The sequence below is a fragment of the Choloepus didactylus genome, chromosome 15, assembly GCF_015220235.1.
Source record: "Choloepus didactylus isolate mChoDid1 chromosome 15, mChoDid1.pri, whole genome shotgun sequence".
Lineage (NCBI taxonomy): Eukaryota > Metazoa > Chordata > Mammalia > Pilosa > Megalonychidae > Choloepus > Choloepus didactylus.
In genome coordinates, this window is record NC_051321.1 from 55,759,248 (window position 1) to 55,786,543 (window position 27,296).

Here is a 27,296-nt window from a genome sequence, read left to right on the forward strand (position 1 = left end):
TATCTCAATCTAGGTAAGTTGAGAAGCCTTTCCTGCATCCAACATTACTGGTTCATTGCTCCCTGCTCACCCTGTGTACTGGCTTTTGTCATAGTTTGTGGTAGGTCAATTGTAAAAAAACTGCCACCACCACATTTTTCATCTCTCCCTGCATCCCTGCTCTTTTCAGTGTGACTCTGCTGCTCCATTAGTTTGCAAAACATGAAGTTTGGAAATAAAAAATGTTTCATATCTCCATCCTCTCAAGCCAGTGAAAGATAAAATCCAAGGTGCTGCCCAAAAGAGGGCCTTAGGGTAAAGATGAACACGGAAATGAGGAAGTAATTTACAGAATCTAGGCAAACAGATTTCTCGTGAAGATAGAAAAAAACATATTTGGTTAGAAGTGGGAAACGAATATTCCACCTTTGAGTACAGGCTGGCCTTGTAACTTCCTTGGCTAATACAATGTGGTGGAAATTGATGATGTGACAGTTTTCAGCCTGGATCTCTAGAGACCTGTGACTTCTGATCTCTTGGAGCCCTTCCTCTCCAATGAGGACAAGGCTAAAATGTCCTGCCAGAGGCTGAAGATGAACAAGGAGGAGAGCTGAGCTAACCTCCAGAAAGGTGCCCTTGGCTAAACCATCAGCTGACCATGGATGCAAGAGGGGGCCCAAGAAAGAACTGTCAGAAAACTCTGTGATCAACCTATAGATTAAAAACTTCAGCCAAGTTTTAGGTCTGATGTCTTGCACAGAATTAACTAGTACAGAAATCGATGCCCATAAAAAAAATCCTAAAATATTTGGCATTGGCTTTGGGTATTTGGGGTAAGTAGAGACTGGAAAAATGCTGGGAAAATTGAAAGCTAAGACTAGAAAAATGGTGAGGAAATTCTTATGGGAGGCTGGAAAAATGGTGACTGATGTTATATATAGTAATGAAATCACAGGCAAACTGCCCTCTGTGGAATCATGGAGGATGGAGCATGTACTAGTGAACTTGAAATTTGACTAACAGGTTCTCTAGGCACAATGTTGAAAGTAGCAACTGGTTGCTTACTGCTATAAATGATAAAGTACACACACAGAAAGGAAGATGAACTAAAGGAAGAAGTGCTCAGTTTGCAAAACGTGAAGTTGGGAAATTAAAAATGTTTCACATCTCCAGCCTCTCAAGCCAGTGAAAGATAAAATCCAACGTGCTGCCCAAAAGATGGCCTTACAGTAAAGATGAACATGGAAATGAGGAAGTAATTTACAGAATCTAGGCAAACAGATTCAGTAGTCCAAATTCTTTAACTAAAACTGCAGTTGGAGCTTGGTTGAGCTACCTTGCCCTTCTCCTAGTGGATTGCTTCTTTTTCCCACAGGGAAGTGTGTCAGCTCAGCCTGCCATGCCAGTGGGGGAAGGGCACCTGCTCTGCAGTTTGGGGGGCTTCACTTACAATTCTTATGCTGAGATCTCAGCCATTCTACCCATTCCAGCCTGGTGTATGATGTGTGTTCAGTCACAGATGTCCCCCAACAGACTACTTACTCCTAGTTCCTGGCTATACGCTAGTTGTTTCAGAGGACTAAATAATTACATACCTCCCTATGCTGCCATCTTGCCTCACCTCTGATTCTGGCCTTCTTAATTTTGGAAAACACAAACATTTCCACCCTATGATTGGTAGAAAGACTAGACTTCAAGTTATATTCAATTCCACAAATAGTTAAAATAAAAAAGCAGAAAAGTACTCTGAAGCTCTTTTGCTTACAAAAAATTAAAGAAATCCACAGCAATCAATTTCAAGAGATAGTTAGTTCAAACCTGGGTCCTGATAAAATGCTTTCCATTTGGTTTCTAACTTAAAAGATGTTTGCACACCACAATAAAGTCTTTGTAGATAACTAAGCATAGTTGCTCCTATCAATTTTATAAATCTAATTATCAGGATTTAATTAGCATTATTATGTCTAATACTCATGCAGAGTCTGTTACATAAAATGGATGGTCTGGAAAATGTTACCAGTAGGTGTTATACTCTACTCTGCTCTTCCCATCACTGGAAGCTAAGAAGGGAAAAAGCAAAAGGAAATAGGGAGAGCAAATGAGGGAGAAGTAGCAAAGGGTGACAATTATGGGGATACAAGGAAGAACAAAAGAAAATTGGCAGATTTAGAAATAAACACATGCTCAACTTTTTCTTGGAGCTTTCTATATTCCAAGAATATTCGTTTCTCACTTCTAACCAACTATGTTTTTTTTCTATCATCACTAGAAATCTGTTTGAAAAAACAATTGGCAGAACTTAAGGGAATGAAAGGCACAATATAAGAGATGAAAAACACAATGGAGACATACAGCAGCAGATTTGAAGAGGGTTTCAGGAGGTGAAGAGGATTCAGGAGGTGGAGGACAGAAGATCTGAAATCCTGCACAAAAAAGAACAGATTTGGAAAAGAATGGAAAAATAGGAGCAGAGTCTCAGAGAATTGAATGACAACAATGAAGTGCATGACTATACATGTCATGGGTGTCCCAGAAGGAGAAGAGAAGGGAAAAGAGAGGAAATAAGGGAGGAAATAATCACTGAAAATTTCCCATCTCTTATGAAAGACATAAAATTACAGATCCAAGAAGCACAGCATACCCCAAACAGAATAGATCCAAATAGACCTACTCCAAGACACTTAATAATCAGATTATCAAATGTCAAAGACAAAGAGAATTCTGAAAGCAGCAAGAGAAAAGCCATCCATCACATACAAAGACTATGTGCGGATTTCTCAGTAGAAACCATGGAGGTGAGAAGGCAGTGACATGATATATTTAAGATACTAAAAGAGAAAAACTGCCAACCAATAATTCTATATCTGGCAAAAACTGTCCTTCAAAAATGAGGGAGAGTTTGAAATATTTTCAGACAGACGCTGAGAGAGTTTGTCAACAAGAGATCTGCTCTACAAGAAATAGTAAAGGGAGCACTACCAGTAGATAGGAAAAGACAGGAGAGGGAAGTTTGGAGAAGAGAGTAGAAATGAAGACTATCAGTGAGAGTAAAAAGAGAGAGGGAAAATAAAATAAAATAAAATATGACATATAAATTTGAAAACTCAAAATGGTAGACAGTAGACATTATGTTGAGTGAAATTAGCAGAAACAAGAAGATGGGTACTCTATGGACTCACTAATATGAACTAACATTGGTGAGTGAAATTTTAGAATTAAAGTTGAGAACACAGTTTATCAGGAGATAGAAAGAGGTTGGAAATTGGGCATTTGATGCTGAAGGAGTACATAAGGATTAACAGGATTGATTTTATAGATCCAGAAATGGATAGCATAATACTGTGTGATGGTAGCACGATATTGTAAGTACTCCGAACAAAGATGAGTGTGAGTGCGGTTGAAAGAGAAAGGCTAGGGGCATGTATGACACTGGTATGAAAGACAGAAGATAAAGACTGGGATTGTATAACTTAGTGAAACCTAGATTGGACAATGATTGTGATTAAATGTACAAATATAAGAATGTTTTTAAAAGAGGAAGGACAAATGAATGTCAGCATTGCAAAGTGTTGAAAAGTGGATGGTACAAGGGAAAAGATACACTCAATGCAAACTAGAGTCTAGTTAATGGCAACATTGTAAGATGCTTCCATTAATTATAACAGAGGCAATATACCAAAGCCAAATGTCAATAAGAGAGAGTTATACGGGAGTGATGTGGGATTCTTGGTGGTAGTGGTGTTGTCTGACGTTTTCATTGTATTTTACTTTATTTTTATTTTTCTTCTATCTTTTATATTTTTATTCTTCATTTTTTCCCCTCCTTTTCCTCTTTATTTGTGGAAGAAGTGGAAATGTCCTTATATAGGTTTTGGAGGTGAATGCATCACTATGTCACTATACCAGGAATCATTGATTTTTACTAAGAATGTATTGTATGGTGTGTGAATAAAACTGTTTAAAAAATAAACAGAGGCATACAAGTGCTGGAGAAAATGTGCAGAGAGGGATGTACCTATTCCCTGTAGGTAGGGAAGTTGAGTAGTGCATCCCTTCTGGAGGGCAGTGTGGTGGTTCCACAGGGAGCTAACTTTGGGGTTGCCATATGGTCCTACAACCCTGTTATTGGTTATATACTTGGAAGAACTGAGAGCAAGGACATGAATGGACATTGCACACTGGTGTTTATGATGGCAGTATTAATGATTCACAAGAGATGGAGGTGACCTAAGGGTACATTGACCAATAAATGGAATGGTGAACTGTGGTGTATACATTCAATGGAATATTGAGCAGTGGCAAGAAGAAACAAAGTTGTGAGGTATGCAACTAGGTGAATGGACATTGAGGACAGTATGTTGAGGGAAATAAGCCAGAATCAAAAAGAAAAAACATTTTAACACCTCACTAATATGAACTTACTGTAATATGCAAACTCTCAGAATTGAATCTGAGAGCATACGTTATCAGGGGAAGGCTTGTGGTAAAGGTCCCTAGATTGTAAGCTCTTATAACAGTTACATCTTTTCATGAGTTGTAATGATTATTTCCAAATTCAGAGATGAGCTGTTTGTGTATGACCTGGTCAGTACCTGGAACTTTGGGTATCTGTGTGACACCTGAGACTCAGAGCCAGAGTTCAGCAGCTATGAATGTCAGCATTACCCCATACAGCAAATGTTAAAGAAGCTGAAAAAGAGATCAGAATTTAATTAGAAATATGAACAAAATGGTTAGGACTAAGGTAAACCAGACTAAAGGGAAAAGGATGCTATTGACTGTATTTTAAAACTTCAACTTCTATGTGAGATCAAAGAAAGAGATATTTGTTTGGTGGAAAATGTGTATTTTCTGTAGCACACTGTATAATTTAACTTGTATGGTAATATTATTCAAACTCCATAATAACATGGAGCCTTGAATAGAGGGTGAAATCTGGTTGGTTTGTACAGGTTAGCATGAAGCCCTGATGTGTCCCAGAGTAGTTTGGGCAGAGAATAAAAATGTATTTGCAAAGCCACCTTGAGGGACTGGGAAGAATTGGAAATATTACACTTCCCCACCTGGGGAATTCCTGATATTCTTGCAAGCATTGGGAACTACCATTGTAGTAGGCCAAGCCCTTGATCTTGGGGCTTGCCCTTATGAAGCTTGTTACTGCAAAGGAGAGGCTAAGCTTACTTACAACTGTGCCTAAGAATCACCCCCAGAGAACCTCTTTATTTGATCAGATGTTGCCTCTCTCTCTAAGCCAACACTGCAGGTAAACTCCTTGCCCTCCCCTCCACTACATGGGACATGACTCCCAGGGGTGTAAATCTCCCTGGCAATGTGGGACATGACTCCCACGGATCAACATGGACCCAGCATCCTGGAACTGAGAAAGCCTTCTTGACCAAAAGGGGGAAGAGAAATGAAACAAAATTTCGGTGGCTGAGAGATTTCAAATGGAGTCAAGAGGTCATTCTGGAGGTTATTCTTATGCATTTTATATATATATATATCCCTTCCTAATTGTTAGTGAATTCAAATAGCTAGAAGGAAATACCTGAAACTGTTGAACTGCAATCCAGTATCCTTGACTCATGAAGACAATTGTATAACAATATAGCTTATACAGTGTGACTATGTGAGTGTGAAAACATTGTGGCTCACACTCCCTTTATCCAGTGTATGGACAGATGAGTAGAAAAATGGGGACAAAAAAATAAATGTATAACGGGGGTGGAGGAGATGTTTTGGGTGTCCTTTCATGCTTTTATTTTTATTTTTATTCTTATTTTCATTTTTATTTCTTGGAGTAATGAAAATGTTCAAAAAATTGATTGTGGTGATGAATGTACAATTATATGGTGATATGGTGAACGATTGTACACTTTGGATGATTGTATGGTATGTGACTATATCTTAATAAAATTGCATTAAAAATAGGAAAAAAAGAGGCCAGAATCAGGGAAATCATATGCTGCAATGTATGATTGACATTACCAGAGCAGGCTTAGCTCCTTCCTGGTCATATCAGGTCAAATGAAGACCTCCTTCTGAGTTACTTCCAGAAAAAGTTATTTGCAGTCTCCACATGTTTTCAGTGAGCAGAAAATAATAATAATGACAAAAGATTGAGACTTCCCTGAGTAATTCTTGGGACTTGATACCCAGTTACACAAAGTGGATGACATATAATATGTGGATTGAGAATAGTTCTACCATGTGTGGCGAGCAAGGCAGAAAGCATTGTAGGATGGACCAACAGAGAGCAGTGATACGTGATATGGCTCTCTTTTTATCCTTTCATGGCTGAAACTTCAGCAAAACTAGGATCCAGTCTTGAGTCTCTATGCTTTCAGAATTGTGGGTATGTTGGAATGGTGCAGGAGCAAGTAGGCAGAGTCATAAGAGGAGTATTTAATGAATTTAAAGCAATGATAGAAGAGTATCTAAGACTTTTAAGAATATCTGAATGTCTACTGGTCAAGCACTGGGTCATTCCAAATATAAAATTAGATAGGGTTCCTGACCCCCAGGACTTCTGTTTTTGGCATAACGAAATGACTTGAATCAAACTAACTTTCCTGCCACAACAACTATAAAATCTGGAAAAACAATGGTTTGAAGGCTCTGGAGAGCAACCTAGTCAGCAAAGACTTGAGGTACCAAAAACTCGGAAAGAAGGGCAGTTTACTGTGGAGAGTCCACATGTTCTTTCACTTTTCCCCTTGATTCATTTCCCAATTCAAAGATCAGGGAATAGAAGCTGAGCAGGTAAAGGAAGCCTGGGGCTTTGACAGTCTCACTAGACTGAGGAAACAGATACTGGAGCTTGAAACTGCCAAGGTAGCTGGGAATTGAGGAGCCAAAGTCCTGGAAAGGACAGAGCCTTGGAGAAAAGAACTTGAAATTCAGCATGAAATTTCCCCTTGAGGAATCTACTGACTTGTAGTTGTGCTTACATGAGATAAAGTAAGGCAAATCTCTGAATAAAGTAGGCAGACAGCAGGAACTTGTATACTATATATCTGATTAGAGATTTTGGCAGTCATCAGCACTTGATAGACAGAGATTGGAGTTCAGAGCCTGAAAATTTAGAGAACTCCTGGGAAACACGTTTGCATTATCAGTTGAGAAAGGGAATTCACGAAGTTAGGGCTAAGTCATAGCATTATAGAAACCCTGAAACAGACCATGTTCCTGTTATCTGTTACTATTTTATTACAAAACATGCCAAAACTTAGAGGCTTAAGACAACAATTTATTATTATTATCTCTCTCAGTTCTAGGGGTTAACAGACTCAACTGGCTGGTTCTTATTTGGTGTCCTTCATGGCAGTCAGATACTATCAGAGGCTGGAGTCATCTGAACGTGACTGAGGTCTGAGGTGGAGTTCTGGGATACTTGGGAAGTAGTTGAGCATTTATCTCTACGGAAGTCCTTCTACATGACTAGTTTGAGCTTCCTCACAACATGGGATATCAGTATAGTTGGAATTCTTTATACGGTGAATGGCTTCCACCAGAGTAGGGGGATTCTTATATGGCAAATGGCTTCTTCCAGAATAGGCATTTCAAGAGACAGGAAGTGAAGCTGCCAGTCTCTTAAAAACCTGGGTCCCAAACTGGCACAGCTTCACTTCTGCCATATTACATTGGTTAAAGCAGTCCCGGAACCCACTCAGGTTTTTTTTTTTTTTTTTTTTCCTATCTTACACAAGAAATTTTATTTCCAAATCCAAAGGCTTTAGAGGATAGCTCTATAAATTCTTGATCAAATATACTTGAACAAGAACATTTTCATACTGTTTTTTTTTTTTTTAGTGCTTATACATTTTGGATAACAGTTTGTGTTTGTATAATTTGTAATAAATGTAGTTTTTAAAATTATTTTTTATTGTAGAATATAACATATATACATAGAAATGATAACTTTCAAAGTGTAATTTAACAAGTAGTTAGAAAACCTACCCTATTTTAAGGGGAATAGATCTAAATCCCTCAACTCAATGGGAGGAGCGTCAAAGAATTTGAGGCCATCTTTATTATGCCACAAACTAGCTCTAGCAAAAATTTAAAGCCAACCTTGAGTAGACCAAATTGATCTTCATGTACTTTACCTGCCTGACAGAAAAAATTAAATCCTCCAAGAATAATGATTACTTCATCCAGAGACCTTACAAGTTTTTCATACAAAATGTTTGACGTTCAATGAAAAATTACTAGGAATTCCAAGAAATAGGACCAAATGACCAAAAACCAGGAGAGAAAAAACTAACAATTGAAGAAGATCCAGATGTTGGAATTATAATATAAGGAATTTAAAATAACTATGACTAATATGATCACAAAAAAATTAAAAGAATTTTTTCAGAAACTGGTATCTATAGAGAAGAATAGAATCAAATAAAGGTTCTAGTACTTCAAAATACTATTTCAGATATTATGAATTCAAGAGATTAAACATGGTCTAAGAATGGATTATTAAATTGATATATATGTTAGTAGAAAATATTCAGATGAAAACACATGGTGAAGAAAAGGATTGAAAATACAAAAAAATACAAAAAAATATGATTGATGTTTAAAATAACAACTATGTGTGATTGCTATTCCAAGGAAAACAAGAAATAAAAGGAAACAGAAGCAATTAATTGGAAAGAATACAGATCATGAATTTTTCTGAAACTCTTGGATGACTTCACACTTACAGAGTTATGAAGTGCTATGAAAATTAAGCAGGAATAACACAAGAAAACCCACATCGAAATCCATTATATTTAAACTGCTAAAAACAAGGCAGAGAAAAATCTTAAAAGTATCCGGAAAAGGATAACCTCCTTCAAAAACAAACAAACAAACAAAAACCAGTAAGATAACTGGCTTTTCAGCAGAAATGTTGTAATCCATAATTCTACATATAGTGAAAATATTCTCATAAAGTAAAGGGAATATAAGGCTTTAAACAAACAAAAAGTGACAGAAGACCTCTACAAACAGAAATACAAAAGGGAGAACTTCATGCAGAAAAAGAAAAAAATGATCTCATATGGAACCAAAAACATGCAGAAAGGACTAAAATCACTGAGAATAGAGGGAATAGTGGGTAAATCTAAATGAATTTTAACTATTCAGAAAACTAATAACAGTCTTTTGTGATTTGAAATATATAATTATTGTAGATTGCCATAAGTTAAGAATGCATGTCAAAATGTGTAACATTACTAAAACCACTGTTTGTGGGAGAAAACAGAAAAATAATATAAAATTTCTTCATTTAAAAAGTTTGAGAAAGTATAAAAAGTAACAAAAATACATGCAATAAATAGAAAATGATAATAGATGGAGATCTAGACCCAAATGTATTAGTAATTACATTAAACATAGATGAACTAAAGCCTCCAGTTAAAAGACAAAGATTTTTAGAGTATATACAGAAAAACAGAATTCAATTATATTTACCCCATACATGGAGCAAACTTGAAATACAAAGCACAGAGGGACAAAGTAAAAGTATGGGGAAAAAATGTCATGCAACACTAACAACAACAACAACAAAAAGCTGATATAGCTGTTCTAATATGACAAAGTAAACTTTAAGGTACTACATTTAGTGATAGAGATCCTTCATAAAAAGACAGACACCTACTATATAAAGCAAAAACAACATATAAGGAAAAAACTGATAAAGGGAAAATTCTCAGTGATAAGTAGAGCAAGCAGACAAAATGCATAAAGCTATAGATAATTTGAACAATTATTAGCAAACTTGAACTAACTGACCTATATAGAAGAGTATAGCATAAAACAATAAAAATGCATTATTTTCAGGAACATATAGAATACTTGCCAGAGTAAACTACACATTGGGCCATAAAGAAGGTCTTAGAAAATTTCAAAATGGTGAGCATCTAATGTTTTGTATTCTGACAAGAGTGGAATTAAGCTTGAAATTAAAAACAGAAAAATAACTAGAAAATATCCAATCATAGGAAAGTAAATAATATCCTAATACATTTCTAAAAACCCCATAAGCCAAAGAAGAAATAACAATCTAAAACAGAAAATATTTTAAACTGAATAACAATGAAAATACAACATTTAAAGATGTGGGAATGTAGCCAAAGCAAAAAACAAATGTATAGCCTAAAATGCCTGCCTTAGAAATAAGACATGCTGAAAATCAACCACCTAAACAAACATCTCAGGAAGCTAGAAACAGAAGAACAAACTAATCTTAAAGATTAAGTGAAAAGATATCAGTAAGAAGAGTTAAATCAGAAATCAACTAAATAATAAACAAAAATACAATAGAAAGAAGTTAACAGCAGAAGAATTTAGTTCTTTAAAAATACCCTAGCAAGACTTATCAAGAGTAAATAAGAAAAAACATAAATTATCAATATCAGGAATAAAAGAGACATCAATAAAAATTTTACAGACATTTAAAATACAATAAAAGAGTACTGTGGCAACTTTGTGCTGATAAATTGCAAAATATAGATCAAATGTTCAAATTTCTTGAAAAATTCTTTGATAAAAAAACATAGAAAATATGGACACTTCTCTAAAAAAATTACAAGGCAAATTGGTTTTACAGATTAATTCTACCAAACACTGAAGAAAATTAATATCATTCTTACCCAAACTCTTCTACTGATGCTCTGCTAAACACTGAGGACACAAAGATGAATATGACGTGGTCTTTACTCTCAACACTCTAATGGGGTGACAGGCATGTAACAAATAAGAATAAAATATATAGAGTACTACTGCAGAGGCATAAGGATAATATTTTGGTTGCATAGAGTTGATTAGGTCTGGAGTAATCTGGACAGCTTTGCAGAGGAGACCCATTTGAATTGGGTCTCTAATGTTAAGTAGGGGAGCCTGCAGAAAGAAAAAGGAAGAGTTGGCATTCTAGGAAGGGAAATAAAGAGAACAAAATGCTCATCCTAAGTGAGCATTGTGCACAGGAAAAGGATGCATGAGACCAGGGATGGTTTGGAAAGGTGATCAGTTAAACACCATCAGTGTCACTTGGACTCTCTAGTCTCATAGAGTTGAGTTCATTGCTTTTTCCTCTTTGCCAGTATGAGGTAGAATAAGCAGCATTTAAATAACCTTCGTTTGAAGGTATAGGTAGAAAACAGAGGAAAGAAGGTGGAGGGGTCGAGGAAAGAGAGCTAATATTTGTCATTGTCTCAGATATGTGATCTTGCTGCCCTAGAGATGACATTTGCACTCTAGTATTGATACAGCGTTCTGGCTATTTCAACTACAATGTGTCCTAGTTCCTGACTTGGCTTTTGACTCTGATCGTCTTATTGACTCTTGTTTTTTTCCTACTCAGTCTGCAGGAATTGGCCTGCTATTTGATGGATCACTGGGATGACAACATTCACGCCTCCAAATTGGGGCAGACCATCTGCACTTTATCCTGAAGACAGTGCAGGACAAGCAGAAGTGCAGGGGAGACCAAACCAAGAATCACTAGAGGACAGTACAGGTAACATATAATTAAGCTATTATACTGTTTATGTTCTCTTCCAGTCATGTGGAGTTGTAACACAAAGCAGAACAATAAAACCTGCTAAAGACAGGGAAAGCCTTAAATGGGTGATGTTTTTCATCATGACTACCCAGGTAATAGCAGAGCAAAAACACATTTAAATGCAAAGAAAGTTGGAAAAACCTGGAGAAAATGCTAGCAGGGGGTGAATTTTAACTGCTGACAGTACTTAAACTGTATTGATAGGAAACCAAAACAACCAATCAATATACTCAGTCAACCAGTTGATGCACTGCAGAAGAAAACATCAAGCTTGTTGCTTAACAATTTGGTTATTTGACTAACTTGACAAAAGCATTTAAGAATCTCTTGTCATCAGAAAATTAGACTAAGTTCAATAGTCATTCAAAGGGCTTAGTTTCAAACAAATAGTTTGAAAGTCCCAGAACTGAGGCCAGAAATAGGGCCAGAGACCTGGAATGCTCTATGTGATTTTCCCCTTGTTTAATTGGCCTCAGCCAAACGTTTGTTGTGGTTTTGATGGATTATTTTGGATGACATTTTTTGACACATATAGACTTTCTAGTGAGATGCTGCTGGGTTCTTACAAGTATCTTCTGAAATGCCTTCTGTTTGACATCATTTTCTCCTCCTGCTACCCAACATGAGTGCAGTGAGCCAAAATAGAATGTCAAGAACATTGGGTATAATTAATATTAGGAAATGCTTGGCATCTTTTCAAACAATTGGCATTTGCTCTGGACCAAAGTATTCTGTTTTACTGCCTGTGAATATTTTCTGGAGCTAAGAAAAATGGATGGTTCACTGAACCCATTTGCATTTGCTGTTAGAGAAATGCTGTGGGGAAGGGTTTTGGTTGGTCATGTTGGAAGTATTGGCTTTCATTCAGCAATCACATGCTTTTTGAGAATCTACTATGTTTCAGGCATCATGTACTTTGAGGGATTGTTTAGGGCAGTGATTTCCAAACTGAACTTCAAGATGTTAATAGATGTTCCTTTGACAAAGGGGTTTCTATCCAAATGAACTTATGGTGTAAACTCTTTACTTTGAGTCATATGGCATATTAGAATAATAAAGGTTTGAGTAAGTTCTTGTTTAATTTTGCTATTCTTAACCCAGCATGACTTAAATTTTTTTTTTTTTTTTTACTGTGGAACACTTTATTTTGGATCATTTGTTAAATCTCATGGGATATGAGAGTATTCTGAGAAAAGGGATGTGCCGGTTTGAATGCATTTTGTCCCCCAAACGCCATTATCTTTGATGTAGTCTAGTGGGACAGACTTTTGGTGCCGATTAGATTTGCTCGGAATGTGTCCCACCCAGCTGTGGGTGGTGACTCTGGTGGGATACTCCCCATGGAGGCGTGGCCCTGCCCATTCAGGGCCAACCTTGATCAGGGGAGCCATATAAACGTGCTGACCCAAAGAGACTGAACAGAGTACAGTTGTGAGTGACATTTTGAAGAGGAGCAAGCTTGCTAGAGAGGAACATCCTGGGAGAAAGCCATTTTGAAACCAGAACTCTGGAACAGACACCAGCCACGTGACTTCCCAGCTAACAGAGGTTTTCCGGACGCCATTGGCCATCCTCCAGTGAAGGTACCTGATTACTGATGTGTTACCTTGGACACTTTATGGCCTTAAGACTGTAACTGTGTAGCCAAATAAACCCCCTTTTTATGGAAGCCAATCCATCTCTGGTGTTTTGCATTCCACAGCATTAGCAAACTAAAACAAGGGAATTGGCTTAGTCCTCTCTGCTCCCTCTTGTATTTATTGGGGGGGTGGAAATGGAAGAATCTTTATGATAGTAACATAATAGTGAAGTACATAGCAGAAAATGGGGGTTACTAGGAAATAGGCAATAATACATGAGTATTAATGGCAGAAAAATATCCATGTTAATATTTAGCCAGTGGTTTTTTTTTTTCTCTTTTCCCCCTCTTTGCCTCCTTGTTTTAATCTCTATTACTTTTCTTGTACCTTAGCCACATAGAGGCAGTAATTCCTTTTTCTTCAGTTCTCTTATTGTCAGCCACACTGCTCATTGTATTTCTTCAGTTTTATTTACTAATTTTTGATGCTGTTTATATAATCTATGTTTAAAAAAAAGTTTTGGCTTTACATTCTCTTCCATGATGTATGGCCAAGCATCATCAAGTCAGAGATGACTAACAAATATGAAGGAATAATTTTGTAGCAGAGTCTCAACTTGGTATGGTGGGTGTGAGGGTAGGATTCTGTCCCAAATATGAAGCACAGTCCTGAGAGAGGCTGGAAAGCCAGAGAATTGCCCCAAGTACAAGGTGAGATTAGTTATTTCAGGAGTCAAGGGATGACTAAAAACCTAGGGGTGTGGATCAGATGGTCTGGTGAATGTAACAGCACCCCATGGGAACATAGAATGTACTGAATGGAGAAGGAGGTCTGAGCTGAAAAGAAGATCATTGTTGGCTCTCAGAAACACAAGTGAGTGAAGAAATTTCTCCAGGACCACAATAGCCCAGTACAATTATTTTCCAACTTTGAGCTTCAAAATAAACCCCAGGAAAACATCTGGTTATAAGGATATGTTCCTCTTGTGAAAGTTTAGGTACCTCTAGGCATGGAGGGTGATAGTAGCATTTTGAATCCTAGTGTAATTCAGAGCCAAATAGATTTGGAGTGAGCAAGAATTTTGAAAGTATAAACATATAGTATTAGAAATATAGTGTTGCTTATAAATCGGGGGTATTTCATATCTGTTATCCCATTTGGTTTGGGAAGATAATTAAAGATATATGTTGCCCAAAGCTTGTTTCTCATTCATTTTTCCATCCAAAGCATACTCTAAGATGGATTTGCTAGTACCTTAGCACTTGGGGGGCATCCATTCTAAGATGGGGAGACAGTAAACAACCACACTCAGCAGAGTGCTGGAATGGACATCTGCACAGTCTGATGGGAATGGAGAGATGGGAGTGATGGGAAAGAAAGAGGTAGTTTGTGACTTTCTAGAAGAGGAGGGTGACTGTGCTAAGTGTTAATAGAAAAATATCTTCATCAGGATACATGTTAGATAAGAGTTGTGTTCCAACCCACATTAGCCCCAAGACCAAAGAACATGCCTGGCATGGAGTTACCCATGAGTTTAATTAGGGACTTACAAAACAGGAGATACTTTTTCCTGATGGCGGCAGGTCAGGAGAGTGAAGTCAGCATTCCACCATTCCGCATAGAGAGAGAGAGAGGAGTGCCAACTGGGGGTGGGGTGGGGTGGTGGTTTATAAAGGTTGTGACAACAGAGTTTCTAACAAGAAACTATGTGATTAGGGGAGGGAAGTATTAATGCCAGGGTCTATTTCCTGGTCATGTAGGTGGCTGTGTGTATATCATAATGGAGGAGGGGGTGGAGCCCCATGCCCTCGGTCCTCACAAGGTGAAAAGAAGAGATGTGGGAAACACATTCTGGCTAGAAGAAGTAACATGGGCCAAAACACAGAAGAAGAAAACTTAGATGCATGTTCAATGAACTACAAGCAATGTGGGGCATAGAATGTTAGTTGACCTGGAGGTGGGGCAGTGAATTTGTTTTCTAATCCTGCCATAAATTACCACAAGGTTAGTGTCTTAAAGCAACACAAGTTTATTATCTTACGGTTCAAAAGTCCAACACAGGTCTTGCTAGACAGGCAGGGCTGCATTCTTTTCTGAAGGCTCTAGGGAAGAATATGTTTCCTTGTGTTTTCCACCTTCTAGAGGCTGCCCATATTCCTTGGCTCATGGCCCCCTTTCTCCATCTCCAATGCCAAAAACATAGCATCTCTTTGACCCTATTTCTGTTGTTGCATCTCTGACCACAGCTGGGAAAGTCTCTCTTTTTACAGATTCATGCGATTAGATTGACTCACCCGGATAATCCAGAGGAATCTCCCCATCTTTAAGTGCATACAGTTTATCACATCTGAAAAATCCCTTTTGCTATGTAAGATAATATATAAATTCCCAGAATAGGGGATGGACAACTTTGGGGGATAGGCAGGATGACTGATGGGGTAGGTGGGGACCCTGGAGGATGGAGGGCCTTGTGTGCCACCTCACATAGGAGCAAAGTTCTCATTTACCTTTTCGAAGTTTGGATTGATTCCCTTACTTGTGATCTGCTGGACCTGCTGGATCTGCTGGAGTGGGTTCCTGGTCTCTATGGCTGATTAACAAAAAGAGTGATTGAGGGCTGATTGCTTTTCATTACCTTCAATGGTGCCCCTAACCCCAGGCAACTTACTTCCTGTACAGCAGTAATTAGAAAGCTATTTGTCCCCTCATCGCTGTTTATCTGAAGACAGAGTAAGATAAAAGGGACTTTGACTTCCTACAGATTATACCTTTGTTTCTGCCAGCTATTGTTGTCCTTTCTTTTCCCTTTGGTTTTCAGTTAAGTGCATAGAAAAAAGATGTTATGTTCTACAGTCCCTTAAGCCAACCTAATTATATGAATTTACAAAGGTGAATTTGGCCGCAAGCCAGAACCTGAAAGTATTTATTCTGGAGATAATGGAATTATAGAATTGGAAAGAATCTTTGAGAAAGTCCAGTACTTCTCGAGCTTTTGTCCTCTTTCCACACTGTTCCCATGCTCACTCAGTCTTCTGTAGTAACACCTCTCACTAAAATGGAACATGACTCCCAGTTTGAGAAAAGCTGATTTAGTCAATCTCCATAATTTTATAAATGTGGAACTTGACATCCAGCTAGATTAAGTGTGAATTGCCCAAAGTCACATAGCTACTTAGTTAATTTAGCAGAAAATCCAGGATGTGACCTTAATACCAGTTCTGTCTACACTTCTACACCTTAGACTTTGTATCAGTTTAGTTTCAAATTTAATTTTACCTCAGGCTTTCTGATTACTCCTTTGTTAAAAGCAGAATACTATTTTTTTTTTCATTTCAGTCTTGTGGTTTTTTAGTTTAGTCCTATATTTTAGAGTCTTTATCTTTGCTGGAAAAGTAACATTCAACAACCAAACATTTGGTCTCTTTCTATGCCCCATATCACCTCTTTTTGACAAGGAGAGATTAGTTTTGTTGGCTTACATTTCTTTTTTTTTTTATCTTGTTCTTTTTATCTCTCTTGTAAGACTCACACTCCCTTAACTTCCTCTCCATTTCTCCTTCTTTCCAGTAATTATATCCCACACTCTATATGCCTCTTTGTTCCCTCCTGGGTCTAATATTATCAAAGGGCAGACACAACTAGCTACAGCAGTGGCTGTTGATTTACTTTCTTGGCCACATTGTTACTTGGGTCTTCTCTGACTCTTTTCCCTAGATATTTACCTAATGTTCTTCTTGCTCTATTTTTTCCCTTGTAAAGAAAATGTACTCAGCTCCATCCACATCAGTTTTCTGTCAGCATAGGCACAGTTAGCTTCCCAAAAAAGATGGCTATATTGAGCACTTATGTACCACCTTCCCCCTCAGCAATTGAAAACCTTCCATACGGGAGAGATTTGCCATCTTTATTACATTGCTGATGAGAAATGGAGGTGGGGAGTAGGAGGCGAATAATAGTAGAAGGTAGGAAGAAGATATATTATCAGTTACACTTTACAGATGGAGCAAGCAAAGTACAGATTAGGTCTAGCCAACTACTTCCCTTTATCATTTGGGGCCTTAGGGGAAGTCACAACATTGGATCACTGATCAGCAGATTGGCTTGTCAAGAAATCAATCCAATCCACTAGTGATGATTCCTAAAATAGAGAGGGATCTACACAGCCCACAGATGAGAATGTCTTAATATTTCGGCAGGAGCAGCTGCCACAGAACATGGCGTGGCCCCACAATGAAAATGTGGCCACAGTATGCTGGTTTCTGGCCCTAATATGCCTTTTCCTCCTTAATGTTCATGAGCTTCCATTTTCTAATATGTGAAATGGAAAAATGCAAATACACTTTTCAAGGTTGTTTTCAGGTTTAAGGGATGGAAACGGCTTGAACATGTTTAAAAGCCAATCGGAAGGATCCTGTAGGGAGTAAGAGATTTAAAATAGGAGAGGGAATAATTTATAGAGTAAGTTCCCTCCCTGATAAAGCCTGGCAGGGTCTTTTTTTCCCCTCCCTTTGGGAGCAAATAGGATGCAGGGCCTTATCTAGAGGGGTGGGGAGCCTTGTTTAGCAATAAGGACCCCTATTCCCTGGCAGCAGGAGGCACGGTGGAAGCATGGCTGCATAAACACGTTTGTAAGTTTGGTGGTGGAAGGTTGAGGGATAGCCCCTCAAAGGTCTCTATTTTCTCTATGAAGTAGAAGTTGATTCCATCTGCTTTGAGTATTGAGGAGAAATAAGGAAGCTGGAGGGTTGACAGCCGTGTAGAAAGTATGGAATCATTACTGTGGGGCACAGGAGAGAGAACTGATTAAAGCACAGTAGAATTTCTCAGCAGTGTTCTGCATCTGTTGATGAAGCTAAACGGGAACATATACTGGCAACACCCTGCCCTGTTGAATTTTCTGCCATGATGCTCAGCAACCTTGGGCAGTAGTTAGTTCACCAAGAAAGAGAGAGTAGGTGTAATGAAAGGACAATGGAGCAAGGGGATTCAAGAAACTGGGGAGTGGTTGAAATAACAGAACATTGACTATAAGTAGAATGGGGAAGGCAGTGAAGAAGGGAAGACACTGGTAAGTGAGAAACTGAGGGTGGTCCAAAGATTCAAAGACCTGGCTTAACTGAAACAACTGCAGGAGCCACAGGAGCACCTGGAAGAACAGGAGTTCCACGAGAGCATCTGAGGAGTCACACGGCTGGGCGGTAAGCCAGGGGGGAGCGATGAAACAGGTGACCAAAGTTTGGAGTAGAGGAGAAGGTCATCGGGGATGAAGAGATCAAGGAACTAAGCAGCCAGGATGCTGGGTATTGATGCAGATGTTGAAGTCACACCGGATGTTGTCATTAGGATCTGGGTACAGAGACCAGGAATTGGTAGTTAATTGGAACAAAGAGGAGTAGAGGTTGGTAGAACCAAAAGCATGAGTCCCAGCGGAGCAGGGGTTTTTTCAAGAAAATGTAAGAGTAATAGTCCGGAAATGGCCACCTGGAACGAAGAGGACACTGCTCCTCCCTCCAGATTCCTGGACATATGATTGAATAAATTCTCCCTGAGAAAGCTGTGTAGAGAGGAGAATATTGAATCCATAAAATGGGGACATTCAAATACTACTTACAAAGTAACCATGATTAAATGAGACTGAATGTTAAAATGACTGCCATAGAAAATGGTAGCTTTAAATATTTAAAAATAACTCAATTTACAATGCACCAGATACAATGCGAAGAGCATATTGTGTAGTATCTCATTTAAGCCTAACAACATCCTGGTAGGCGGGTACTAGTATTATCTGTGTTTTACAAATGAAGAACCCGGGTTTTGGATGGGGTAAGTAACTTGTGTAGGTCTCCCAGATTGGAAGTGGCAAATGTGAACCCAGGCAGCCTGGAGCCAGAGCCCAAAATTTAAACATTACTGTATACTGATTGAAAACAAACATGCAGTCAAATCAGATTGTCCATACGAATGGGCTCAGGATACGAATTTATTTGGAAATCATTCAAATTAAGCCTAAATTAAGTGAGGTTATAGGCAAGGCAAAATTTGGGAGGAAATGTAAACATTCTCAAAAGAATATTTACTATTTATGCTGCTCTCAGCAGGAAAATCCCACTACTGTCATAACATACCCTACCTGTAGGACCAGGAAGGAGGACTACAGCTGGTCAACAGTCTTACTGAGCTTGGTGCCTCAATTCAGGCCTGCCAGGATAATCCAGACTGTTTGACCTTGATTGATGACTATGAAACAGCAGTATGAGTCAGGGAAGATATGAAAATGAATTGGAATAAATGTAGATAACAGGAGGAGCAGGTGGAGATAAAAGGAAAGATGTCAGGTGTGAAGCGATGGGAGCTCTAGAAAGGGAGAACCACAGGCTCCCGTTGCCTGCATCTCTTGATGTGGAAGAAAGAAGGAACAGTGGAGGGGCTGTCAGCTGCCTCGCCCCTCACAGGTCTTATGAAGGGAGAACTTGTCACTTGTATCATAATCCTGCCATCAGGACAGTGCCTTGGCCCTGAGCGGCAGCACTGAGTTGGGACAGTAAAGGGCACACAGGAATCCCAGTTTAAACCGAGAACATTCCAGACCACATCTGGGGGTGGGGGGGGGGGGTGATGGTGAAAACTGCTCTGCACACTAGCCCTTGAGGCTGGAGGGAAGATGATCATGAGACGGGATTAACTGAATGACTGTTGACTTTCCCCTTAGCCTTTTCTTATTTTCTCAATAGGATGACTTCTTCCCCCAAACCCTGAAGGGACTTATCCAGTATTTCAATTGATCCCTAACCCTTTGGGACCCTCTACCATTATCTTTACCATGTTTGCTGGGACAATAGTCATCCCAGTGCTGTGAAATAAAGATGTTAAACTTTTCCAAGATATGGAGCCAAAATGACGAGGCCAGACATGCTGATTGACTAGCAGTACTATTTTGAATAAAGAAGATTTAGAAATTACATCCAGAGCCATAGAGCTCCAGGGAAATTTTTCCGGAGTACCCAGTGAGAACTGCCAGGCAGCCACATCTTTTTTTCCTTCATTTCAGGAAGTCCAGTCCCCGAAGTGCCTGGTTCTGAGAATTGTTAGGGAAAGACGAAACCCTTCCTGGCAGGTAGTGAGCTGTTGTTTGGTTTGTTTTACCATTGATCCAAGGAATGTTGAGGCATGTTTCCATGCAAACCACACCTAAATGAAAAGATAACTGTGGTTAAATTCATCCTCGTGGGGTTTTTTAAAAAATAAAAATATGTATATATATTGGAAAACCTAGTGCTTCTGTAGCCAATTCTGCCAGGTTCACAGAGAAAGAGTTTCTGGAAGATTTGACACTGATACTGTCTCTTCTTATTAGGATGGAAGTTATTAGCTCTTTCAGTTATGGTTTGTCAGCTTTTCCATGAAAGATCATGGCTTTTTGAAACATGAACATCTGGTATGTTTCTAATTCCTCCAAGCCTTGTTAATTGCAAGCAATCCAATGGCGTTAAACACATGTCTTGCACCACATCCTTGCCTAACTTTTTGGTGTGAAATTCCAAGTTTTGTAAGTCTAGTCTTCCCCACATGATCCCATACAGCTGTTTTCAGATCCAGGAAATCCTTAGATAGAGTGCAGAAAATCAGAGCCTCTGTTTTTTGAGATGTGAGGCGCTTTATGTAAGGGGGTAGGAGATTCCTGGCATGTGACTTGGAACAACTCTCAATTGTTCCATTGCCTCTGGAAAAAATTAACGACAGCACTATTGACCAGCTGTACTTCTGGAAGCCTCCAGAATTTACAATTAAGGATATGAACAAAAAAGAGCCTGGTTTTGTCAGGAGGTCTAGATGAAAGCATTGGGACCCTTCCACAGATTAACCGTATGGCTCTGGGTACATCATTTACTCTCCATGAGATGAAAGGTTGAGTTCGTTGCAATCAAGGTCCCTCTCAGCTTGAACAAATCCAGGAGATCCAGGAGAAAATGAAAATGTCTTGTAATAAGTTTTCACAGTACTGCCCTTCATGACCAGTAGATGGCAGACTCGCATCATAGTCTGAAATTGATACCAAGTTGTGATCCTGGTAGTCCCAGTGGCAATGAAATATGTCCAGGTAGGTACAATATAATGGCCATAAAAAAAAACCACATTGCTCTTCCCCAGCCAAGTTATGGACTCCTGGACAAAGATTCTCTGTTTCCATTAAACCTGGTGGGGATTTCATACTTGCACAGTTGACATCCTTTATAACTATGCTTTGAAAGGGAATATGTCCATTGGAACAAACCAGGCATTTATTTTCTCACTCACTTTCATTTATTAATTCACTCAGCAACTATTGATCAAGTATCCTCTGTATTTCAGGTTCTAGGCTAAGTGCTAAGGATAGAGAGATAAACAAAAAATACACAGTCCTGTACTCAGGAAGGTCACCTTCCAAAGTGATTCCAAAATGGATGTGCCACTGAACACGTAATTGTGGAAAGGGTCTACAGAGAAGTACGGGGTGTTATCAGACCATGTAACATGGAGGGAAAGGGATCAGGAAAAACTTCGCTCGTAAAGTAGTGAGTGAGGCTTGGCTTGGCAAAGGGGAAATGGGTTGGAGGAGAAGTGTCCCAAGAGAAGAAACATATGTGCAAAGATTCATAGACAAGAAAGTGTACGGAGCATTCTAGGAGCTAGAAGCCAGTATGGCTGTGCCATAGAACCAGGCAGAGAGTGGTATGAGGTGAGGTGGGGACTAGGTCTCTCAAGGCCTTCTAGCCAACGTGAAGGGGAAACCTGTTGACACAGAATTATTAGATTTCTACTATGATGCCATTAGCAAAGGTAATTTTTATCCAATTAGCTACTTAGCATCTTGGTGGATAAAGAAGCTGGTCCAGTAATACGAGAACAGATCATTTTGACTGGGATGTGGAGGGGTGGGGCTTGGAAATCTGATAATCAATATTGCCTTGGATCAGTTTAGATGAAAAGAATATTCCTTGCCTCTTTGGGAGTAACATACCCAGAATTTAATCCATCCTCTGCTGGCCAGCACCCAATATAGCAGCAACTAGCCTGCCAAAGTGCCGCAGTAATCTCAGCCATGTCCTTGTGCCATTTGCTTTATTCTCCTTGATGTGGATCATCACTAATCATAGTTACCTGTGTGCCAGACACTGGACTTGCCACTTTCAGTACAACAATTTGCAGTAATGTTCACAGAAGCAATCACGAGCTTGGCTGCAGGGGCCTGAGCTGCCTCTCGTTTTGCCTGGTGGCCCCTCCACATCATAACTCCATATCAATTAAGCAACCATTTTGCTCTGAAAATCTTGGCTCTTCAATAACATGGCTGCATGGCCACTTAGCAAATGACACTGTGAATTAGCTCCCAGTGTGTTTCCACTCAGTAGAGGGAGCGAACAATATGCTATTATGCGTTTTCTGGCTGTAAAACCAGGCATTAGATTTTAAAGAATTACAAGCTAAAGACGGGCAGTCACAATTTAAAAGCAAAGTGAGATCCATGATCTACTGTGTATCTTGGGAGTGCCCAGGAAGTTGAAGGTAGACAAAGTCATTAAGGAAATATCCGTGAGCTTAAATAACTACTACACACAAACACACACACACACACACACACACCAGTTCTGTTTTAGATACTGCAAATAACAAGTATTGTGTACCTAGACATTTGCTCTAAAGCATGCAAAATCCAAAGTCAGTGACTTTTTTCCTCACTGCCTTTATGTGGAACTAAGCATATTTGCATAATACAATTCTGTGTGTGAGAATTCAGAGATGCTTCAGGGCTGCTGGAGGTTTTCTTTAGCTCTAGTGATATTCTTAGACCACCTAGCAAGAAATCAAGAAATATTTCTTGTCAGAGCCTGGCTGCATTTTGGCAGAACACAGTGGCCAGCCATCTATGTTTACCCATCTCCTTGCTTGATCTAACCACAAGTCTAACTGTAGGTTACTATAAATATAACAAGGATCTCTTTAGGGATGTAAGCCAGAGTCTTAGACAGTTTTATTAGTGTTCATAAATATTTATGTTCCAGATATAATTGTACTATTAGTTTTGAACATACTTACACATAAAATTCACGAGGCTACTTATTTTATCAACTCAGCCATGCCCCCTCCCCTAGGCAGCAAAATAAATTAGGGATGATAAAAATGAGGACTTGTCAGTAGGTCAGTCAGTCACACTGCTTCAAATAGAGCCCCTTTTTTTGTAGATGCAAAATGCTTATGGTAAGCTTGACCCATCAGTGGATCAAAATGCCACCTACCCCACCCCTATTGGGTGTATCACTTTTTTTCCTTCTGGCCTAAAATCTGCCCCCTTTAGAGACAGTCATGGGTTGTGCTATCAATTAAGAGGACTTTGCACACCACAGGAGACATGAGGGATGACCTTCCACTCATTGCACATAACCATGCGCTACCCAGAGCTGTGTACAATTCTCAGTGCACTAATAAAATGCCGCTCCCTTACTCCTCCACTCGATAACCACTCTAATTTACACAGAGAGTAAATGATTAGCAAGCCATTCTGTGAGGTGGTAGTAACAAACAGCCTCTGCTGTACTCCATGTTGTTGAAAGCATGTCATTGCCTCCAAGAGGTCCACTGTAAAGATTCCGGAGAGGAGCCTCCAGTGCTTCTCTGACGATCCGAAGACCCCTTACCTTCAGAGCAGACATTATTGTGGCCGCATGCTGAGGGGAAAGAAGAGAAGAAATGCCAGCAGCTTTTTAGAAAGTGGAAATCAGGCTTAGAAACACTTGTCCAACAGAACTGAGATCATTAAGACAGTGGAGCTCCTTTGCATATTATGTGTCCACATGTCCCTGGCTATCCTTGGAAGAAGAAAATGCAGGAAAGTGCATTGATGAGGTAAATTTGAAAGATCAGATATGGAGAGACTGAAGAGTCCCCTGAGATGACAGAATATTAGACCTAGGAGGGCTTATTTTAACAAATCTCCCTCAGTTTCCAGGTAATTGAACAAACTCAGAGGGGCTGAAGATCACATGGGAGTTCCTGCCAGGGCTGTGACTTGACCACTTCTCCCAATTGTCAGTGAGGTACAGTTTCCTCCACACTGCATATTAAAGCAAGCAGGAGGAACACAGTGAATTAAAAATAAATGGTTTAGTTGCACAGTCACTATTACCTTAGCTTGCTTAAATGGATACTTTCAAGGACAGTCAATTCCCCTGAGAAGAAACAGTAAAATGCTATCTCGGATGACCCTTGGCTAAAGGGTGTAATGGACATGTAGTCTTTGGTGTGACCTGTTGGATACAGTCCTTTTCCTAAAGACAGATCTTGGTCTAGGATCTGTTCTTTTTACCCATTTGCTTCATTCACATCCAATCCCAGGTTCTGTGTTCTTACTGGAATTCTCCACCCATGCCTGAGGTTCTTTTGGCCAAAATGAATAGTTGCTTCCATATGAAACATACCTCTTTTTTTATTTGTCCCCCAAGGCCAGACATCTTTTGCCCAGCAAGTATCTGTCCAAGTCATCATTTTGAGAGGGAGACTGAAAGACACTCCCAGCGCCATCTTCCTGCAGTAGTGTTCATGTCCTGCCTGTCTGTCCAGCAGCATAATGCAGAGAGGAATCAGAAGAAAGAACTGTAGTCTTAGCTATGTGACCTCAGGGAACACTCAATGTCTTTAAGACTCAATATCTTCATCTGTAAAGCACAGGTTAAAGTCTCCTCTCTTTATACCTCACAGAGTGGTAAGGTTCAAACGTGGAGGAGTATGTGAAAGTGCTTGATACAATGAAAGCATTCTAAAGTCAGTGTATTGTTAGTAGCCCCTAGGAGTGAAGCTGTGTTGGGAATCTGAAGCCAGGGTTGGAGAACTCTTCAACATTCTCAAGAGCCATGCTTTGTGACTCCCTGTTCAACCTGTGCATAGAACCAGCTAGGTTTCTCACTAAGAGCCCCACCATCTTCGTGGAAAAACACAATTTCACACAATTCTTAATGCATCACATGGCCAGCCCCTTCCCACTGTTGCTAGCACTTCAGAAACAGAAGGTAGTTCAGGAAAGAACCAACTTTTTCTCACTATCAGGCAACCATACAGAGTTGCATTATAGTATTTTTTTCTAGGGTATGTCTGTTTGGTGCCCCTAAAACTTGGCTGAAGCCAAGGAACTTCATCTGGTGTCCTCACTTTTTCACCAGGCATGAGCACTGTGCAACAGAATTTTTTTTCCTCATTGCCTTTTGAGTCAAGACTACCCAAATTTGGTACCTGGATCTTCTAAAATACATTTCCTTTTAAACAAATCTTTGTAGTAAGTCTCTTTTGAACCTAGAAAATCCTTTTCTTTTCATATATTTATCCTGTAAATTTGCATCTTTGCTTTCTCCCTCCTCTGACATTCTGACCAACTGTATAATTTACATGGTGAATTAAAGCTGCTCTGCCTTTTCTCTCCATGGAATGCCATCCAAATACAGGCCATGCACCTTCCCTTTCTCACCTGTGACATTTATTGCATGTGCTCCATCAACTCGTGTTTGCCTTCTTCTGGACCCAGTTTATGTTTGACAATCTTGGAATACAAATAAGATCAAGTGTTGATCATTTGAACTGCCAACTCCGTCTGTGCAGAAGTCTTGGAAGCACACAGTTCAGGCAGATGAATGGATTTGAAAAATATTAAACATTTAGATAAATGGGGGCATGTGTGTGTTTAGTAAATGTTAGATGTGACCCGGGTAAGTTCAGGTAGTAGCCCAGCAAGTTGCTGGAAGTTACCCCACATCTCCCACCCCCTTTTACCAATGTTCTTCTGAGACTGTGATTTTTTGTTTGCCCTTCAAAAGGATGAGTGAATAGCTAAACACATTCCGTGATACAAACTGTATAGAAAGATGGTACATCCCCACATATAACAAACTAGAGAGAATATACAGTCACAGTTTATTTAAGTTTCCCATTCTTCTTCTCAGGAAATGATAGCTAAGGGAAGAGTTTTTTTTGTTTTGTTTTGTTTTGTTTCCTTTATTTCTTTTCCATCCAACTTTTTGTTTTGAAAATTTTCAGACCTACAGGAAAGTTTACAAAGAGTACAATGAACTAATTACTGTATGTCCTTCACCTAGACTTACCAGTTGTTGCATTTTGCCACATTTGTTTTCTATCAGCCTCTTTCCTCCAGAAATATTGAGAGAAAGTTGATTACATCATGATGCTTCACCCATATGTACTTTAGGATTTATCTCCTAACTACAGTATCATTTTTGTTTTCAAAGAATTTAACACTGATATAATTTTAAATACATTTTTACATACAGTGAAGTGCAGAGATTGTAGGTGTACAGCTCAATAAGTTTGACTTTTGCATATAGCTGTGTAATCCACAACTCTATCAAGACAAAGGGCATTTCTGTTATCCTAGAAGGTTCCCTCATGCCCCTTCCAAATTAATCGTCCTGACCTGCAGAAGGAACCACTGATTTGATTTTTATCACCATAGATTAATTTTGGATAGTCTAGAACTTCCTGTAAATGGAGTCACACAGTATATACATTTTTAGTTTTAGCTTTTTTCTCTCATGTTTTTTGAGGTTCATCCATGTTGCAACATGTATCCATGTTACTCACTTCTCTTCATTGTTGACTACTATTCCATTATCTAAATATGTCTCAGTTGATTATCCACCTCACCTGGGCTGTTTCCATTTTGGGGCTGTTATAAATATAGCTGCCGTGAACATTCTTGTATAAAATTTTGTGGACATACTGATACAATGATATTGTCTAACGTACAGTCCATATTTAGATTATCCTAGTTGTCCCTCTAGTGTCCTTTATAGCTTTTTTTTTCATTCCAGGTGCAAACTAAGGATCACACATTACATTTGGCTGTCCTTTCTCCTTGGTGTCCTTTAATTGAAAACTTTAAAACCTCTGCTTTTTAAAAATATCTTTTATAACATCTTTTAAAAGTTTGAGACAATTGTCGTGTAGACTGTCCCTCATGCTGGATTTGCCTGATTATTTCCTTTTGATTGGTTTCAGTTTAAACCTTTTTGTCAGAAGTACAAGAGGAAAGATTGTGGAGGTCATCCTTTAAGATGACCCCATGTCCTCACTTCCTGGTGGTCACGCCTCACACATTGAATCAGGGCTGGCCTCTGTGACCAGTGGAATATGGTGGATGTGATGATCTGTGATTT

General features: G+C 39.1%; 1 protein-coding gene across 2 annotated transcripts in view; it reads left to right on the forward strand.

Moving 5' to 3' along the window:
- The window catches only part of PHYHIPL (phytanoyl-CoA 2-hydroxylase interacting protein like), a 449,794-nt gene that overhangs the window by 110,625 nt on the left and 311,873 nt on the right, over positions 1 to 27,296 (forward strand). For both annotated transcript variants that reach the window (XM_037803807.1, XM_037803809.1), the window contains exon 2: positions 11,321 to 11,476. The gene's annotated coding sequence lies outside the window, so the exon portion shown is untranslated. The remainder of the gene's footprint in view (positions 1 to 11,320; positions 11,477 to 27,296) is intronic.